The sequence below is a fragment of the Equus asinus genome, chromosome 23 (genome assembly GCF_041296235.1).
Source record: "Equus asinus isolate D_3611 breed Donkey chromosome 23, EquAss-T2T_v2, whole genome shotgun sequence".
NCBI lineage: Eukaryota > Metazoa > Chordata > Mammalia > Perissodactyla > Equidae > Equus > Equus asinus.
Window position 1 is genome coordinate 29,023,033 of NC_091812.1, and position 21,048 is coordinate 29,044,080.

General features: G+C 45.7%; 1 long non-coding RNA gene across 20 annotated transcripts in view; it reads right to left on the bottom strand.

Annotated features, from left to right (window-relative positions):
* The window catches only part of LOC139041699 (uncharacterized), a 114,983-nt gene that overhangs the window by 75,749 nt on the left and 18,186 nt on the right, over positions 1-21,048 (bottom strand). For 14 of the 20 annotated variants that reach the window (XR_011497400.1, XR_011497398.1, XR_011497393.1 and 11 more), the window contains one exon: positions 11,630-11,899. This is a non-coding gene — a long non-coding RNA (uncharacterized lncRNA). Of the gene's footprint in view, positions 1-10,779; positions 10,923-11,629; positions 11,903-20,799; positions 21,018-21,048 lie in introns of all 20 variants that reach the window. The other 6 variants (XR_011497396.1, XR_011497394.1, XR_011497382.1 and 3 more) reach the window with 4 other exon arrangements.

A 21,048-nucleotide genomic window follows, 5' to 3' on the forward strand; every position in this document is an offset into this window, starting at 1 on the left:
ATGTGCCACGCCCTTGTGGCCCTCTTTCTCAGGCTTTCTGTTGGTTGATACAGGCTACTCTGTTCTCTCATGCTTTTTGGTGATAGTGGATTCTTTTGAGGAGATAATGGGAGGTGGGGCTGCTGCTGAGTGTATTTGTGGTTTCATACAGGTAAAAACACATTATGTATGAGGGGAAGGTTTAGTTGAAGGCCGAGTAGATCTTGGGGATGTAAATCCCTGGGCACAGGACTGACTTTCAAAGATGACGTGGGGGTCCAAAAGGAGATCACCAAGCAATAAAAGGCTCTTAGGTAATAGCTGGGTAACAGAATAAATAGAAAATTTCACCAAGGTGAAATATATGCTATGGTGAATATGTGGAGTTGGAAGGTAAGTTGGAAGTATCTAAAGGGCCTCAGAGGGGTGGACTGATTTGCTGGCCTGGATGGTGGGGGAAGGGTTGTGGGTTCATCACTTCTGTGTTTCCCCCTCCCCGACCTTCAAGAACCTTTGGTGTCTATGCTAAAGCTCTGTGATGTGGGCCTGGAACTCCAGTCTAGAATGTGCACTCTTAATGCCCAGCTGCCTGAGGTGGCAGTGTACTTCTGGTGATGCAGATCACCCTCTTTGTCTGAGGAATGTTAATGCACCATGGCTGAGCTCCAGCTTGAGTTCCTAGGTATTCCCATCCCTGCCTTCCTGTGTGGGGTGGGGCTCCTTCTTCTGTCACTCTGCTACCTAAAGAGGAGTCCATGTTTCCCAAAATTTCGGAAAGAGAGGGACATCAATCAGGTAAGTAAATCAGGTCCCTCAGAAATATCAAATCTTTCTTTTCAAATAGATGCATTCAATGCTATCAATTTCCCCCTAAGTACTGCTTTTGCTATACCTTATAAATTCTAATAAGTTCTATTTTAATTTTCATTTAGTTTAAAATACTTTGAGACTTCTTCCTTGACCAATGTGTTTAGTAGCGTGTTGTTTAATCTCCAAACATTTTAGGATTTCCAGCTATCCTTCTGTAATTGATTCCTAGTTTAATTCCATTATGGTCTGAAAACATACTTTGTGCAATCTCTATTTATTTTTGTTAAAGTGTGTTTTGTGGCCAAGAACGTGGTCTATCTTGGTGAATGTTCCATGAGAGTTTGAGAAGAATGTGTATTATCGGATGAAGTACTCTACAAAATGTCAATTAGATCACGTTGACTGATGGTGCTGTTCAGGTCAACTGCATCTATACTGATTTTCTGCCTGCTGAATCTGTCCATTTCTGAGAGAGAGGGTTAAATCTCCAAACATAACAACGGATTCAACTATTGCTCTTTGCAGTTCTACCAGTTTTTGCCTCATATTTTGACATTACGTTGTTAGATGTATACCTGTTGAGGACTGTGTGTCTTGTTGGAGCACGGACCCTTTGTGGTTATGTAATACCCCTCTTCATCCCTGATAGTTTTCCTTGTTCTGAAGTCTGTTTTGTCTGAAATTAATATAGTTACTCCTGTTTTCTTTTGGTTAGTGTTAGCATGGTACATTTTTCTCTGTCTTTATCTGTAATCTATCTGTATCTTTATTTTTAAAGTGGGCATTTTGTATACAACATTTAATTGGGTCTTTTTTTTTTTTATCCACTGACAGTCTCTGTTTTTTAATTGAATTTACACCATTTATATTTAGTGATTTTTTAAAAATACGGTAGGACTCATATCTACAATGTCTATAACTGTTTACTATTCATTATATCTCTTCTTTTTTCTTCTCTTTTTCTGCATTTTCTGGTTTTAGACAAGCATTTTATATGATTCCATTTTCTCTCATCTCTTACTATATCAATTGTTCTTTAAAAAAAATTTCAGTGGTTGCTGTAGAGTTTGTAATATACGTTTATAACTAATGTAAGTCCTCTGTAACATTGTTTTCATTCCTTTCACTTATCCATATACTATAATAACCCAATACATTGTCACTATTATTATTATTAGCTCAATTGAGAATAAGAAAAACAAAAGTTTCATTTTACCTTAATTTATTCCTTCTCTTCCTCTTTTTAATGAAGATCCAAGTTATCATTTTCCTTCTCCCTGAGGAACTTTTAAAAGATCTTTATTGCAGAGCAGGTCTGCTGCTGATGAATTCCCTCAGTTTTTGTTTGTCTGAGAAAGGTTTTATTTCTCCTTCACTTTTGAATGATAATCTCACTAGATATAAAATTCTAGGTGGGTGGTGTTTTTTCTTCTTTCAACACTTTGAATATTTCACTCCACTCTCTTCTTGCTTGCATGGTTTATGATGAGAATCCCACAACTCTCATCCTTCTTCCTCTAGATGTAGGGTGTTTACTTTCCTCTGGATTCTTTCAAGATTTATCTTTTGGTTTCCTACAGTTTGAAGACGATATGTCCAAGTCTAGACTTTTTTAGTATTTATCTTGTTGGGGTCTTTTCTGAGCTTCTACAATCTATGGTTAACCTGTCATTAATTTTGGAAAATCCTTGGCCATTATTACTTCAAATATTTTTCTACTCTGTTCTTTCTCTTTTCTCCTTCTGGTACGCCAATTACACATGCTACATATTTTGAAACTGTCTCACAGTTCTTGGATATTCTGGGCATTAAAATTTGTTTTCTTTTTCTCTGTGCATTTCAGTTTGCAAAGTTTCTATTGACATATATTCAAACTCACATATTCCTTCCTTGGCCGTATGCAATCTACAGATGAGCCAATCACAGGCCTTCTCCATTTCTTGTACAGTGTTTTTGGTTTCTCACATTCCCTTTTGATTCTTTCTTAGAATTTCCCTCTGTCTGTTGACATTCCTCATCTGTTCTTGTGTGCCATCTATTTTTTCCATCAGAGCCCTTAACATACTAATCATGGTTATTTTGGATTCTATGTGTCATAATTCCAAAACCTGTGTCAATGTGAATGTGGATCTGATGCTTGCTTGGTCTGTTTAGACTGTTTGTTCTTGCCTTTTAGCATGCCTTGTAATTTTTGGTTGAAAGCCAGACATGCTGTATTAGGAAATAGGAACTGAAATAAATAAACCTTTAGTGTGAAGTTCTATGCTCATCTGGCTAGGTGTTGGGCTGTGTTTAATATTTACCGTAGCTGTGCATGTCAGAGGCTTCAATTTCCTCTAGTGTCCTTGTTTTTGTGTTTCTTGTGTCTTTAGGTTCCCCTAAATCTCCTCCTTAAACAGAGCCTATGCCTTGCGACTCTTTCAGCTATGATCCCATCACTATACTGCAGCCCTGGGGACGCGGTGGGAAGGTGTTAAGGGAGGGGATATAATTAAATCTTTTAGTGGGCCTGTGTCCCTGGGTTGTGACGTTCACAAGTGTTTCTAAGCTTTTTTTTTTCTTTTCTTTGAACTCTTTAGATGAGACAGGAAGTCTACAGGGGGCTGCAGTTGGGTAATTGCCCTTCACCCACGTGGGATAAGGCTTGGTAGTCTTTTCCCCTGCTGAGGAGGCTTCTATTACAGAGCACACTCAGGGGATATTTCAAAATCCTTTCAAAATGGTAACCTTTCTCCCCCACCATCCCGTGCCAGAAACATCAGAGTTTCTTCATGGTTCTTCACTGTGAGAACTCAGTAGGGTTCCTGGAAGTAAAACTCACGAGTAGGTGGGGCCTCCCCTTAAATGGTCCTCCAGGAGTTTCTCACTTTCATGCTAGCCCACATGCATCCTCAGCAGTTTGTCAGTGTCTTTTACGTGTTTCTACCAGTTTATGGCTCTAGTGGCTTCTGCTCCAGGTAAGCTAATCTTAACTGTGATTCTCTGCATTCACCCTCTCTGAAGATTTTGGGTAGCAGTTTGCCCTGCAACCTCAATTCTCTGGTGACTTCAAGAAAAGCCATTGATTTTCAGTTTTCTCAGCTTTTGCTTCTTCTAAAGACCATAGTGAAGACTCCCAAGCTCTTTAAGTGTTGGAGCTGGAACCAAAAGTCACTCCTCAAAGAATAATTCTTTATTTTCCTGTTCCCTTTCTCACATTTTTAAATGAGTTTGGCTGGGCCAGAGAGACACCTAAAATGGGAAGTCTGAGGAGAGGACAGACCATTGCTCTCTTAGGGGAAGAGAACAGGCAGAACTAGGGCTTCAGGGAGGACTAAGGATTCCATTTAAAGCTCACAGACTATCTGGGTAGGTTCCCAAATAAAATCCCAAACAGGGATTCTGTAGTCCTTGATTCAGTTATTTAGCGTTTCAGATCTGGGTAGGAGAACACCGTTCCCAGCACTTGATCATGAGTCATCTTGCCATGTCAGGTGCCCCTTGCCAAGCCTTCTTTCATGTTGGGCAGATCAGGAGAACAGAGCTGAGTCTCTGAGCAGATGCCGGAGCAAGAGCTCTGTCCCAGGATACAGGGGCCTATCTGAGGAAGCACAGATGTGACTGTGGGCCTCAGAGTCTATGCCCTCCTTGAGCAGAGGACTTCTGACTGAGAATATCAAGTGTGGACCTCATAGCCAAAAATCCTCCTTCGAGGTTTTCAAAGAAGGAAAAACTGAAAGTATTTTATCACCTTTAAAAATTAATAAAAGGAAGGAACGCAAAATTATAGGAATTAAAATAAAGTCATACTATTCTTGGATAGCAAATATCTGGCTTTCCTAAACAGAGAAGTGAGACCAATGACTCCCAGCCCCTCATTCTTTTCTTTTTGTTCTCAGTGTCAGGGCAGAGCCAAGAGGAGAAGAAAAGGTGGAACATCAAGTGGTAAGGTTCTACCTATCCCACCTGAGCTCTCCAAGGGTGACCCTTCCTGTCCTCTCCATGAGGTCTCAGGTCCATGGTCTCTGAGGATGTCAGTCGCTAGATACAGTCCCTCTCAGAAAACAGAGCCCTCAGAGGAGAGGCTCATGGGAAAGCAGTCAGAACCTGAAACATTTCTCAGATTCCTGCTCTGCCCACATCTGGGCATGAAGCAGTGATGGACCTGGGCAATGGGCGTTGCCCAATAAGTGGCCATATGAGATGTCAAGAGTCAGAACTTCTGTCTCCTGACCTTGTGAAAGTACTTTGACTTCCTGGATGATCAGATTCTTCCTTGAAGTAACCAGTGACCTATGTTCCTCACATGGTGTTTTTGAGCCTCACATGGGATGACATACATATATGAATGAAAGCCCTTTGTGAATGATAAAGCAACATACACACGTGAGCTTTATTATTATCATTAACCGTGCGATCTTGAATCCTAATTCTTGGAGCTCTCCAAGTCCAATCTACCAAGGGTACCATAAAGAACATTCTGCTCTGCCTCCTAAAAGATCTCTTTGCTTCTGTCTTCATCACTTTCCTGGTTTCCCAGGTTGGAGAGCTTGCCAGAGCGAAGCAGAGGAGGCAAAGAAGGTGCTTTCTCTGCTGCAAAGGTGACTAAACACAATCCTTCTTTCCTGTATCCCGCTTCTTAGCAGTGTCTAAGAATTTCTAGGGCCTCAGTGAAACGTGAGATTGATAAGGGAGGGAAAATCCTCAGATTTTGAAATCCAGATTGTGAAAGTCTTGGGGAGAAGGAAACAACATAGATTGTGAGCTCAAGGAAGTGGGGGGATGTGAAAGGACAGTATGCAATGGGTGCCCCTACCTCTGTCAGACCTGCCAGGGCCCCATATATTTGTCCTGGTCCTGGCTGCCGCTATGTATCTCCTGTCTCCTTCAGTTCCCGGGGCCAGCATCGCGATACCATCTGCTTTCGTCAACTGCTATGTCCAGACCCCTCCTGTGAGGTGTGTAATAGCACAACTGCTGAGATCAATCGGCTGCTGTTCCTGGAGGACCTGGAAGATGATACCGCCTCTGTGTCCTCTCTGGCTTCCACAGCTTCTGGGACTGAGTCATCATTCACTCTGTCCTCTGCCTTCTCAGAAGTCCCTCCAGGAGACCTAACACCAACCTCTCCACCTGACCCTTCCCCACCGCCCCCCTCCGTCCTCTCACCTAACCCGACACCCTTAGCTGACTTTCTTTCACCCTCACCACTGGGTCACTCTATGCCACCAGAGCCTTTTCCTCCCTTGGAGTCCAAATTCCCAGCAGACCATTCCCCACTCCAACCCCTTGCCCTTCCCCCTCCCCACCACATGACACCCAGGCAACGGGTCCTATTCTCCAACCAGAGGCCACTCTGTCTCTGAATACGATCTTCTCTCTTGACCGCACCCTTTCCCAAGATATTAACGCCTTACCAAATTTGTCCCAGATAATCAATCCCAATGATTCAATAGCTTGTCATCACGCACCACCAAGCCTGTCTGTCTCACCACCGACAGACCACCCTTTAACCGTGACTCGATCTAAATCGGTTTCCATCTTATTGAAGTCTGTTCCAGAGAACTCATCTCCAGATAGCCCTGGTGGGTTGTCCACTTATGTCCCAACAGTCAGAGGCACTGGCCATTCAAGTCTGTCCATTTCAGAATTCTCTTGTTGTCAGGCTCCTGCCAAGAACATGTTCCTCCCCACATTATCACACTCTCATTTTCAACGAGAGCAGGTTTCCCTCCGTCTACCAGAGACCTATCTCTGGGGAGACTCTGCTACCAATCACATGGAGGCCAGCAGCCATTCTTTCCTTGGCCTTAACGGCCAGGCATTCTTGGCAAGACAAATAAAAAAGAGAATGGATTTCCAGATTTTAGAGAAGAAAGAAAAGGAGGAAGGACTATTTTCAAAACAAATGTGCTCAGAAAACCAACGGATGTCTTCAGGGAATTCATTGCAGCCACTTGACGTACAAGACACCACAGCCCCCAAAACTGGCTGGGACATCACAGGCAAACCAGAGCAGCTGAGCATTTGTCAACAGCTACTGTATGTCAAGACTTTGGGAGAAAACTTGCAGCAGAAATATACCCAGCTCTTTTGGGGTCTTCCCTCTCTGCACAGTGAGTCCCTGGTGGCCACTCTCCTGGTTTCTAGTAGTAGTGCCCCACTAGGGTCTCATTTTGTCTTATTCAATAGAATCTGTAATGCTTCTGCAGTCAAGATGTGGGATCAAGACTCTCCACCACTTCCCCATTCTCACCCTCCTCCCCTCCCCGATGTACATCCGCAACCCTTCTCTCAGACCAACCCCCAATCCCAGCCCCCACCTTTCACTCAGGTCCAGCCCCATGCCCACCTTCAATCCCCACTCTCAATCCTACCATCTTCTTCTCCATCCCAGATTAGGGACCATGGAGTGTCTTTCCATAGATCCCAGATTCAGTCAGACTCTCATAGCTCAAATGAAAATCAACACCTCAAATGGCACATGTTGCAGAAGCAACAAGAAAGTCTGTGGGGTTTAGTCCCTGCATTCCAAAAATCTCAAGAAGCCATTTGTCCTCAAGCTCTCACCCCTCCTCTGGTCAGCGAGTCCTCCCATGCCTATGTACCAGTCTCTGTCCTTCCTGGCCATTTTCATATCACCAGTGAACCCCAGGATAAAATGGAGCTCCACATTTCAAGGAGGCTATTCTCACACTGCTGCCTCCATGCCAGTAGGAATCTAGAGTCTCTGTGTAAATGCACAGAAACATCTCGGCAAAAAGGCAGACATGGTCACTCACAGCTCCGTCAGCTTCAGGGCCAGAGTAGCAAGGATCTAGCAGAGACTGAATTGAGTTTCCCAGGAAGCTTCCATGAGACGATCTCAACAAAGTTTCAACTGAGGCAGGACATGAAGAGGAATCTTGGATATATCCTAGAGAAGAGCCCAGAAGATAGTCCTCAAAGGGTCTCAGAATGCTACCTACTAAAGAGTCTGAGGGCTGCCTCAGAGACAAAAAGTAGCTGTGTGTGTCACTCAAGGAATTACTCAGGGAATGAACTCTTAAATGTCTCAAGGAAGGACACAGACCAGAATGAAATGAAAACCATTCTTAGATTACATCTAAGCCAGAAGTTTTGGCAGATCACTGTGGGGAGGATCCCTCTAAGGGTGTGTCATTCATGGCTGGCTGAGGACAACCCATCCTCTCCTTCTGGGAGTTCCCAGAACAAGATGGAAAACAGACATTTGAAAAACATTACAGTAGGTGGGGTCCACCCCCAGATGACCACTCCAGAGCTTTCTTTTGTGGATCCCAACACCCGACAGGTGCTAGAAGCCCATATTATAAGATTTCGCGTGAGTCAGAGGTGGGGCCTACCCCTCAAAGTTCTTGAATCCATAAAATCCTATAGGTTGAGAGAAGCCAAAACATGTCCTCTTCCCCAATTTGACTTCTCTCCTCAGCCACCTATATTTCTGGGGTGGATTCCAACGCTGAGGTTTCCAAGCCCCTTGAGGGAAGCTCTAAAAGTTTTCAGGGAAATAAGGTGAAAACAATGAATTCAGTCCCCATCCTGGATCTTCCACTCCCTGCTACCTCATCTGTGGGCAACGAAGGACAGGGGGCCCTAAAACCATCCCACTCTATCGACCAGGAGCTTGCCAAGGACATCCAGGCAATCGAGCATGGCAGACAGACTTCAGAGATCCTCACACACAGCTTTACAGACAAAGTGAGTCAGAGGAAGACTGCACTAGACAATAACAGATGCAGCCGAGAGGTGCCCACAAGGCAAGCCGGGGCTGGACATGTGCCAAGGGATGAGAATGTGAGTTCCAGTGATAGAGAGGACATGATTCAGGGACAAAAGATGGTGGAGAAGAATTTAAAACATTTTTCCACGTCCACCATGAACTTCAGGGAGATATTCAAGGCTGAGGAGCTGTGCACTCTTACATCACAATCTTGTGACATCTTGACAACCAACAAGTTGGGAAGCTCCCAAATGGTAAATATCAATATGAGCAAAGTAGAAACTACCCTGACCAGTGAATGTCCCTCACCAAAAATACCAGTTCCCCAAGATACCAAACCATCAGACATTAAAATACAGCTCCTTACTGAGTGGAAGTTTCAATTGAACAGCAAGGAACATAGCCAGCCTAAAGGCTCTCCCGCTGACATATCCCTTACTTCAGACAGCTTGCCTTCCGACTCCTCACTGACTCAGTCCCAGAGCGTGTCCAGTGGGGACATGGGAGCTTCCCAGGTGCTGCAAGTCCACTTGGAGGACAATGGGGATTGGCGGGAACCCAGGGCCTCTAAGCATGTCTCATGGAAATGCCAGGATCGGAATCTCCCACCAGCTGCAAAAACAGTGAGACCTCTGGATTCCAAAGCAGGAGAATGTGGAAGCGAGGATTCAGGAGTTGGGACGTCTAAAGCCAGAAAGAAGAGCCACTCTATCGAGGACAGAGAATTAGAGGGCACTTCCCCGTATCTGTCACAGAATGAACAGTTCCCTCCTGAAAGTTACTTCAGAAAAAAAATGAGGCAGTTTTTTCAGTGGATTAATTCCAAGAAAAAAATCACAGGGCAGGAAAGTCCCCAGCAAAAAGCCAAGTTCACGTCAACCTTTGCACCGCTCCGAGACCCAGCTCAAAGTGCAGCTCTCGTGAGCTGTGGGCCTCCTGAAGCTCATGAGCTCATGGCAGCCATCGGGAAGCTCCTAGAGGAGAAACTGGCATGTAGGTACGAACCTGAGGCTGCAGAGTTAAGTCAGCAGAAGGGGGAACTGCAGGCCCAGGTAGAGCCTGACGAGGGACATCCCTCCAACTACGGGGCTCTCTCTGACCCACAGCCAGGGGAAGGGGCAAGGACCACGTCCTGCAGCCAAGATGCTGTCCCTCCTGACAAGAGTTTTCGTACAAGGATTAGACAGAAAAGAGACAGGATCAGACAGCCCTGGAAAGTTGTGGCCTTCAAGAACCAGCATTTATGCCAGAGTCAACCCCCTTCCCCACCCTACAGGGAGTCTGTGCCCCATCCAAGACCCACCTGCATGCATGATGTATGCCACGTCCCTCCGGCCACCCTCACCTCTAATGAAAGCACTGTGTTCAGAGATCTGACTCTTGTATTCAAACAGGAAATGCTTCTCCAACACTTCCAGGGAGGAAAAATGTCCCCAAAGAAATCATTCAGTCCTTGTTGAGAAAGCATTGCAGTTTTCAAGAGAACACATCCTCTGATGAGAACCATGGTTAGCACAACCAAGGATACTGATCATCCTCAATAAATGTTTCTGCTAAGAGAGAGTAGTGTTCTCTGTGTGGTGCTTTGGGGGAGTGGGTTTGGGGTTCCCAGGGCTTATGCTCAAGGAAAGGAAGGAGGGAAGTCAGCTCTGACTGATTTCCTCTTTTGGTTTCTGCAAGATGACCAGTCCCTTGTAGGGGGCTGACAGTGGCTTTCTCAGTTTTATCTTGGGTCCTGTATTTGACCTTACTCAGATATCCTGTACTTAAAACACTTTACTTTTTCATAAAAAGTACAAAAAGTTTACTCTAAAAATTCCGGGCCTTTTCAAAATGAGAAAAACCTTTCAAGTCCAGAACGTGGCTCAACCTGTCTTTCCATCTGCTCCCACACTATCCTGAACTATACACAGCGGCAGGGTGGGATGCGTTCCTCTGGAAGGATACAGCCATAATTTCCCCTTGTTGCCTCAGAAAGTTTTGGAATTGGAAGTGTGGGGGTGTTTAGGCCCTGAGGTGAGTGGCAGGGGGAAATGTTACTCTTGGATCTCTTGGCGAGGAACGAATGTCACCTGCTCCTAAGAGCCTTTCTCTCCCTCAGGAAGTCTGGGTGGTGGGCCACGTCCCCACGCCTCAGCTGACCCTAACGAAAATGGGGAGCAGTCCACCCTTCCCCTTCCTCTACCCTTCCTGGAGCAGAAGGGAGGAGAGAACTCGCAGCTCTGAAAAGGACCAGAGATAGGAATATTTTCCTGAAAACGGTAACTTACCTTCATTTAGAAAAAGTTGCTGATTCCTGAGTATCTCACAGGTGAGCAGTCAGTGCAGGTGTGTGTATGGATGGGTTTTGCGATTGTGGACACTGGAGTGGCCAGGGCAGGGTCCAGGAACTGGGTGGGTCCCGCCGAAGAATCTGTTATATGTGGGGTGTTAATCTGTCTGGAAGGCACATTCTGAGCTCAACAATGAGGTCTCCCTGCATGTGAGGACACCTCAAGGAATGGGCAGAGCCGCTCCCGAGGGAAACTTCCTCAGGATGCCCAGCTTGGTAGAATTATTGCAAGACCAAGAGATCACCTGTCTATCACTTGTAGGAATGGTCAGCGGGCAGCCACCCAGAATTTGGGGCAAAAGGAGACAAGAAGTAGGGAAAAAGGAATGGTGGAGTGAGTGGAAAAGGAAGGAAAAAATGAGGAGGGGAAGAATGACCTTATCATCACTCCTCATGATCCCTGAGGGTCACTTCGAGCTCAAAATGTCCCTTCCAGACAGATTAACACCCCACATCCTGGCCATCCACTCCACCCAGCACTACCTTACCTAGGCCTCACCTCCTGGAGACTAATCAGGGCTGGGGGGAGCACAATGATACCACTGCAGCTAAGAGAACTTGGGATAGTCTTCGAGATTGAAGACAGTATCTCCAGGAATGTTGTCAAGGAGGTTGTCCTCTCATTTGGTGCCTGCCTTCCCAGCCATGCTGCATCTTACACCAAGGTTACAGTAATTTAGGGGTGTGTTAGTTACTATATAACAAATACCCCAAAAGTTAGTGGCTTAAAAAACCAAGTATTTATTAATTCATAGTTTCTGTTGGTGAGGAATCTAGGCAAGGCCTACCTGGGTTCTCTGCTCCAAGGTCTCTCACCAGGCTGCAATTAAGGTGTCAGCTGGGGCTGGGGTCTCATCTGAAGGCTTGACTGGGGAAATACACACTTCTTTGCTCACTTCTATAGTTGCTGGCTGGATGCAGTTCCTCAAGGCCTGTTGGACTGAGAGCCTCAATTCCTGGATGGCTGTTGGCTGGAGTTGGCTGGAGGCAACCTTCAGTTCCTTGTCATGTAGGCCTGTCCAACATGGCAGCTTGCTTCATCAAAGCCAGGAGAGAGTCTGCTAGCAGGACAGAAGTTACAATCTTGTAAACTAATGAGGGAAATGACGTCCCATCACCTTTCCCTTATTCTATTAGTCAGAAGCAAATCACGAGGTCCAGCTTACACTCAAGGGGAGCAGTTTATACCAGGGTGTGACTAGCAAAAGAAGGGATCTTTGGAACCTTCTTAGAACTCTTCCTAACACAAGGCTTTCTTCTTGGACATCCCACTGAGTTCACCGAAGGAAAAGTGACCAAAGGTACCAAGCGGATCCTTGTGCTCATCCACATCCACGTCATCAAAGCTAAAGCTGTTGAATGGCTAAGCAGAGTAACGTCTGGTAAGAAAAACATCAAAGAGATTGAAGCATCCAAAGAAGCAGGGAAAGGTGGCATGGAGGTAAAGGCCGTGTGAGGTCATCATGAATGGTAAAGTGAAAGGAGCCCTTAGAACCACCTGCCTCACCACTGCCAGTATTCAGACTTAGAGGGGAGGAAAAATTAGGTGCAAGACGGCTCATCCTCGCTCCGCCACCGTATCTGCACTCTGCTCTAGCTGCCCGACTATAGGCCTAAAGAAGCAACCTTCAGTTCCCATAGAGAAAGCCAGGCTTATAGAGGAAGCAAACCCTACAGCTTGCAAGGCTTAACTTCTGCTCTTATTGATATATTTAATATAGCACATCCGTCATTTCAAATTTGCTTCTCACAGCTTGAACATCAGAGTGAATGAATCACACAATCGATGGCAAAATCAGTACTAGGGAATTCAGCATGTAGCTCCCATTCCGGGATGTTTTCCATGAACATGGATGTCTTCCATGAACCCACTGCCAAAGAGCTTCTAACCAAGGGAGAGGTGGTGGCTCCAAAGGGCTGACTTACTGGCTGGGGTCACAAAACTAGTCATACCTGGTGCCTAGATATTTGCTTCTATTCAGAGATACACTGGGTGAGGCAACGAGACAGAATTTGCACACTCAGCACATCTAGGCAGTGAACTGTCCAAATGAGGTGACAGTACCACCCAGGAGTGATCCCACACTCTTGTTCTGCTTCTAGTACCATTTTCCTTTTTCCCAGATTCCAGTTCCTATGGGAAAGCAGGACTCTTACCTAAAGAAGGAAAACGTATTAGCTGAACAGTGACTGGAGAGATGAGGATGAATTTCTCTAGAAACAGATTTCATGGGCTTGCTGCTTATACCCAGAGATCAGTGCTGTGCAGCTTGGGGGGTGGGGGTGGGGGTGTCATTTACATGATATTCTGTGGTGCCTGAAGAATTTTCAGTGACATAGAATGTGATGTGAATGGGTTACCTGCATTTTTATACCCTCAAGCCCACACTCCAAACCTAACGTCAGGGCGAATAAAATGCATGAATTGACTGGTACCTTGATGTGGCTTGGGTATGGGAACCCCAGATCCCAGCTTCAGGCACTGTGAATTTCTCTGGTACCAGGTGCTGCCTAAGGGAATCAGCTTTCTTGCAGGCAGCCTTCACATGGATTAACACTCAGAACTGTGCCCTGATCTGCAGCCACAATGAAGAGGCCCAGGCTATGAGAAGGGGCTCTTCTCTCTCTCTCTCTCTCTCTTTTATTTTTTAAAGATTGGCACCTGAGCTAACAACTGTTGCCAATCTTCTTCTTCTTTTTTTCTCTTTTTTCTCCCCAAATCCCCTCAGTACATAGTTGTATATTTCAGTTGTGGGTCCCTCTAATTGTGGCATGTGGGACGCCGCCTCAACGTGGCCTGATGAGCGGTGCCATGTCCACACCCAGGATCCGAACCAGGGAAACCCTGGGCCGCCAATGCGGAGCGTGCGAACTTAACCACTTGGCCACGGGGCTGGCCCCGGGGTCCCTCTTGAGGCCTTTCCTCTGGAACTTCCATCGGCCCTGGATCAGAGCCTAAATTAGGCTATTTTCCTGGGGTTAGAAGGACACGTTTGGTCTTCCTTAGGGAGGCCAAGTGGAAGCTCAGAGATTTGTGGAGGCTGCCTCCCTATCTCTCCCAGGAGACTCGGGGTCTGTTCCTTCCTTCTATGGGGGCCAGGAGGTAGAGAAGGAACTGAGTATTATGCAAGTTTAGCAATGCTTCACTGTGGGAGGGGGTTGGGCTGACAAGAGTAGGTAATTTTCCTTTGCAGGGATTCTTGCCCAGCTTGAGGCAACCTTCATTTGAAGCAGGATAATGCTGTTTCTACCCTCTTCCTGAGGGGACTCCAGAAGGAATAAAAGTTACCTTTCCTCATTTGTCTTACAGGAAGTTCTGGGCTTCTGGGTTCAGGAGTTATTAGTGGCTTTCATGTTTCCTGAACCCAAACAGAAGTTGTGAGATACCTGTTGTACAGTCCTGTCCAGACCCTCATGTGGGAGGAGACTTTAGCTGGCTGCTCCAAGGAGAGAGGAGATAGGGGTTGACACAAGGGCTGGGGCGAGAGAAGGAGAGTTGCCTGAAGGTAGCAGTGGCTCCAAGACCCTGAGAACCAGGATGTAGAGACGAGCCCCTTAGGTGGATGGGTTCTGTGTGGAAGTCCTCTACGAGACAGCACAATGTTTTAAGGGACGAAGTGATGATGCTGAGATGACTAATCATCAAGCCCCATCATCTTGAGAGCTGTCGCAAGACACGGCATTGCTCACACTTAGCAGAGAGTCTGTGCAGCCACTTGCCTTTCAATGGGCCCGAAGGGCTTGGGCAATGAAAATCCCAGGGGCAACCAAGATGGACTCAAGGTCACAGGCTCTTACCTACATATTTGATGGTGAATACTTAACTAAATAGGCAAAAAGCTCCCATTAATGACTAATATTGTATATCTTCCTACCCTTTAAAATGGGGTCTTTGAGCCAGATTTAATTTAATTTAGAAAAATGAAATACTGCTTATTGTACTTCAATGTTGTGAAACAAATTTATGCTTTTTATGTATATTATCCCATTTAAACTTTACCATGCTTTGAAGTAGGTTTCTTTACCCTCTTTTATAGAAGGGCACGACCTGAAGGACAGAGAAGGTAATCTATATTCAGAGTGCTAGCACAGAAGAGGGAGCCAGGGATGGAGAGCCCCCTTACGCTGTGAGGGATTCTTTGGATGTAAATGATGGCAAGCACAATTCAACTGACTTCAAAAACAGGATCTGTTGACTCAGGCACCTGAAAAATGTCTGGGAGTAAGGCTGCCCTCAGGCAGGAGGATTCATACTGGGGCTCAGCTGATGTCATCAAGTTTCAGTTTCTATCCATTTCTCTGCTCTAGATTCTGGACTGGCTACCTTGTAAGTCTGTCTGGCAAGTTCGTAGCTACATCTTCCAAACTAAAAGCGCAGCTAAAAATGGGTTGTTTCCCCCACTAGTCCCTTCAAAAGTCCCACTGTGCCTTATTGTCTCCAGTTGGGTCACATGCCCATCCCTGACCAATCACTGTTGCCAAAAGCATGCACCAATCTTTTTGGCCAAGCCTGAGTTCAATGCCCTCCTTTAAAGTAAGAGCGTTAGAGATAAACAACTCCACTTGACATGGACTGAAACTGACAACGGGGTTAGATCCCCAGAGGGCAAAAGAAGGACTATTCTTAGAAGGTGAGTGAATGCTGAGTGTCAAAATAAAAACAAAAACAAAACGGATGTCTACTTCAGCCCTCTCTCTCACCACCCCATTTCTGCCTTCTTGTCCAGAGTCATGCCATGGACTGAAGCTTAGAGTTAGAGGAAATGCCAATTCTGTGGAGGACAGGAAAGGAACTCAAAGTGGAAGGAATCAGAGGCCCCAACATCCATGTGGATAGACCATCCAATGATCTGACCTCTCACTGTCTGCTCCTTCTCATCTTAGAGTCCTTTACCTTCATTCCAGTTCAGTTATGGCCATAGCCTAGAACTTATCACCAGCAACACTTGTGTGTTCTGAAAAAATACAGTCTGACATTCCACCCTTTATCCTCTCAGCTTATGCCCTCAGCGTGCTAATTCCTCAACCTATTCAGGAACTACAAGCCGCTCTATACTTTCCCCTGCTCACCTGACAACCTTTGTCTTCATTTCCTCCCTCTCCAAGGAAAACTTCATGGGGCATCACTTAATCCTAAACCTAAATATACTGCTCTGCTCTAAACAGCCTACCCCCTTCTTTCATTCGTCCTGTCTAGCAAAATCCAACTCTGCCTGTTTTAGCACTGCCTTCAAATAAGGGCCTGCTTCCTCTTGGATAAAATCACACAAGTGTCTTTGTGCCCCATAAACTTCTGTTCTACATCTGTTGCTCAGCTCCACCACTGCCTCAGAATCCAGTCATTCCTCCTGTGTTACCATGTGCCAGACGCTCTTCCAAGCACTTGGGACACCCAGTGGAGGCAACAAACAGAGGCCCTGTCTCGGGGGAGCTTCTGTGATTGTTTTCTCAGTCAACTCTCTTGCCTAAGTTCTCAAAACAATTCCACTTTCCTACACCTTGTCCACACTCCTCGCTCACTGATCATATGTGCTGGACCACCAGAGGGAAACAGAGAAGTCATCAGATGGGAACTTTTCTGCATAAAAACTTCAAAACAAAACCAAACCAAAACCAAAATGAGATCCTCCATCTCTTCTCTCCTCCTTCCTTCCCACCATACTGAAAGGTTTCCCTCAATGCTTTCCTTAATCCTCCCAACCTGGGATCTGCCCGCCCTTTCCAAGTCACAACACTTTCACATGTGTGGGCTATCTGCCTTAATTATCTACTTTTCCAGAGGACCAAGACTACATTTACCTCATCACAGCTGGAAACACCAAGCAGAGCTCAGAGTCCCCTGCAGGAATACATTGGCAATGGGAGGGATCTACGGGGAGGTCCTGCCCAGCATGCTCTGGGGCGGGGCCACATCCGGGGGCAGGGCCTGAGAGACTCTGAGAGCCTGTTTGGCTTCCTGAGGGTGAAGCCACCAGCAACATGGCCAGACGTCTCCCCTCAGGCTTCTGGAAGATATGAGTTGAGATCTAATTCAAAGACAGGCTCTGAGGAAGGTTTCTGGATGCCTGAGTGACCTTCCCCACTGCCCTGCCCGAAGGATCCTTTCCTCCATCTGCCATTTCCATTACGGTGGGCAGGCCCTCACAGCCCCTGGGCCCCCAAACTCTCATGCCAGGCCCAGCCTTAGAAGGCACTCAGAGGCCTGGGGGCAGGGCTGTGCCTGCCCAGCACCACCCCCTTTGACGATGGCACTCTTAGCAAGTCCACCAAGGTGAGAATAGTAATAAATAGAGTAACAATATTGACAACTGTTAAGGCTTCACCTTACACTGGCTGCCTGGCCTTGCACAAGTAGCCTGAGTCTCAGATCCCATCTATTATGTGCAGATACTGACGTGTACTGATAGGGTTGGTCCTCGGAACTGGAATGAATGAGTAAAGAGTTTTGAACAGTGTTTACCTAACACTAGAAGTTTAATATGTGCTACCCATTATTAGCACTCATTCAAAATGCTAGGCCTCCTGTATTATTTTAGAAGTATCAATTTACCACTCATGCATTCTTCCTTCCTTCAGAATGAATTTATTTAGTACCTAACATGTGCCAGACACTATGCCAGGCTCTGGAATACAATGGTAAGCAAAAAGGTAGAGTCTCTGCCTTCATGGATCTTACAGTCTAGAGGGGAGATCAGGCAGAAATTAATCAGACAAGATTGTGTAAATGTCCCATGTTACATTTTATGAAGGGTTCATGAGCTGGTTGTCGGTGCCAAGGGAGTTTAAAACATGGGGATTTGGCCTAACAAAGGAGAAGAGGGTCGTCCTCACCCATCCCTCAGGAGCTGATCAGGCTTAAGAGGTAAAAGGCGAGTAGGAGACAACTTGGCAAAGCAGGGAGGGAGAAGTGCTCCAGGCAGAGGAATCTGGGTGATGAGAGCAGAGAGAGTGAGGAGGGAGGAATGTGATGCAACAAGAAGAGGGAAAAGCGTGGGGGGCACAGATTAAGCAGAGTTCTCCGGGCCAAATCAACTAGTTAAGTCTTTGGAGCAATGGGGAGCCAGGGGAAATTTTTAAGTTAGGATTTATTTATATGTGTAGGGTATTCAGATTTTAGTTGTATTATTTGAGTTTCCAAAAGATTACTGTGAATTAACACTGTGAATTAACGAATTACAGTGATTTAACGTGAAGAATGCTTTGGATGGGGTAAACAGGATGTGAGAGACCAGTGAGAAGGCCACTGCAGTAATCTATGAGAGAAATGATGTCAGCATGGACCACAGTGGTGGTGGCCAAAGTGGAGTAACGTGGACGGATGTGAGTGGCATGACTTCATTAATTCTAATAAGACGGAACATTTTTCCTTTTGTTTCGCTCCAGTGCCCAAGAGGTACAGGTTGGTGCAAGATGTGGGGTCTTTTATAGAGTTGGACAAGTCAGCAGACACGAAACATTTGAAAAGGCTGCTTGAACTGCTGACTAGCCAAAATCAAAGAGGAAGTTGACCTTCAACCCTTTGTTTTATTCCAGCTGCAGAAGTCATTTTCAGTTACTCTCTGACTCAAGTAAACACCACTCCCTGTCACCTTATCCCTTTGAGGGTTGGTTCACTTCTACCTTTTCACTGGGACATGATTCTCACCGACAGTAGAAAGTTCGGCACCCAGACCTGCAGCTGTGAAGACGCTTGCTCCCCTCTCGAACTATTAGTACTTCTGGGAAACACGTCCCAGTGCCAAACTGTCCCGGTCCTGAAATGACCCCGTTATTTGGGGAGGTAGTAAAGAAAATTACATGTTTTAAACCCCGAGCGGCACTCTCTTTGGACATCGAAAGGTGTAAATGATAAAATACTTACTAGACTTAAAGACCAGGGAGTAAACGGGGGGCTGGATGCTGCCCAGACTCTGTGTGTCAGCAAAACATATCTGAGCTCAGCGAAGTAACTCAGGACCAAGTGTTTCCCTCAGTGGAATAATTAGACAACAGAGGTGGGCAATTTAGAAAAGATAACTTCTTCTGTCCCTGCTTTAGAATTTCTATTACAAACAAAACCCAATCCTTAGCAAGATTTAAGAGCGTGGGACAAAGACTGCTAAACGTTGAACTGCTGGGAGTGGAGCCCACGTTTTATTTATCTTTGTATCCAAGCACATCCGCGGTGCTTGCCACGAGGCAGATACTCAGTGAATGTTGGGTGGATCAAGGATTCCTCTGTGTTTTCATGGGGTATTCATATGGTATGGAAATTCAGTCATTTTTTGCCCCACTAGGTACAGATGGATGCTTTCTGTTCTCCATGTTTACTTTGAAAACCATTTAGCTACAGGGATGTTCTAAAATGAAATAATAAGGAAACACACTTTAATACTATTTTATATATACAGACAGATACACTTTCTGACCACGTGCAGATATGAACGCTCTCCCTGGAAGATGCTTTTGTAAGCTAAATTGCACTAGAATGAGGTTAGAGATGGGGAAGAAAGGGAAAGCAAGGTAAAACTCACAGCTTAATTTCCAGACAGGATTGCTGCTTTAAAAATGAATTTCAGGTGCTTCTTGGCATACTTGGCCCAAGCACTGGAGATTTAACAGTGATTTGTGATTTGGTGTGACCCAGAACATGGCCCAATGGTCCTCTATCCTTTGAAGCAGTCAGTCTGTTCTCTTGATTGCTGTCCTGGACTTTCTCACCATCACTCCCCATCAGGGCCCCATTCCTTCTGCTCTGTCCTAGTGGAACAGTCCCTTGACCTTCATTCTCCCACTACTCTAGTCTCGACTTCTCCTTGTTGCTAGATTACTCTATTACTGCTTCTCAAATTGTGGTTCCCAGACCAGCAGCATTAGCATTGCCAGGGAACTTATTAGAAATGCAGATTCTCGGGCCTCACTCTGGACCTACTCAAGAAGAAACCTTGATGTGGGGCCCAGCAATTTTAACAAGCAAGGTAATCTCCAAGGTGAGAGGCACTGCTGTACATAAAGCTCAGTTCTGAGCATATCACCCCTTTGCCCACTACACATTATTGCTTTCCAGCCTACAACCACATGAGTGTGCATGTGTGTGTGTGTGTGTGTGTCTGTGTGTGCCCTTCTATCGAAGGCCTTCTGCAATCAAGCACCAGCTCATGTGTCCCCACGCAGGGAGGTGTGTTCCACAGTCATCCTAATGGGTTACCTGCTCTTCCCTCTGCTCTCCTGCCGCCTCTCTCTGTTAATGTTGGGTTCTCTGCTAGAAATACCCACCTCCTCCCTCTCCTTGTAGAAACCTTACTCATTCTTTAAGGCTCACTTAAAAATTAATATTTATCTAAGGAATCCATACTTGTGCCTTTAAAACCAAATAGTACTGAGGCTTTATAAAGAACCACGGCAGGCCCTCCCCCACCTCAAAACCCCAATCCTTCCTATCCCCCCAGTTTCATTCCCCATGGAATCCACTTGAGCCATTTCTATCATAGTTGTTCTGGTACACACCTCTATTTATATAACTAATACGCAAATACTTGTATTTAAAAGTAATTTTAAAATATTAGACACTAACTTCTTGCCATGGTAGATAAAATTTGAGTAGGTAAAATTGCAGGTGGATGAAATTTGGTCGACACCCCATTCCCCTCTTCACTCTTCTCAATCTGTCCTCACTTAAATCTTTATTCATGCAAAGTTCATCTTGGCATGGAAGGCGACCCCTTTCCTGGAACGTGTTCAGAGACTGCTCCTCCCCTGCTCCCACAGAGCTCTGTATCTCTCTTAGTGCACTGTCCCCCTTGCCCTTCCACGTTTGTATGTATGTGTCTCCCATTCCCACCAGCTTGTAAGAGCCAGGAAAGTCTAATCCGTCTTTTACTTTCTCTGAATCCTTCCAGGGCAAAGCACAGGGCCTGGGATATAGTACACACTGAGCAAACGTGGCCAATTTAACCGTAAAGTAAAATATCTGCCTGACCTTTGAAGCTTGCTGGTGTGACAGCAGTACTTGGAATGAGTCTTCCCGTTCCAATGTGGTTTTTCAACATTATTGTGGGGAATAGTAAACTGGGGTCAGGAGACTTGAGCCACACCACCTTCTTGGTGACTTCTTTTAAGACCTTGGGGAAGGCACTTAATGGTTTTGCTTCTGTTTTTTCATCTATAAAGTGGCAACAATAATATCTATGGACAGAGCTGTAGGGAGGACCAAATACAACAGCACACG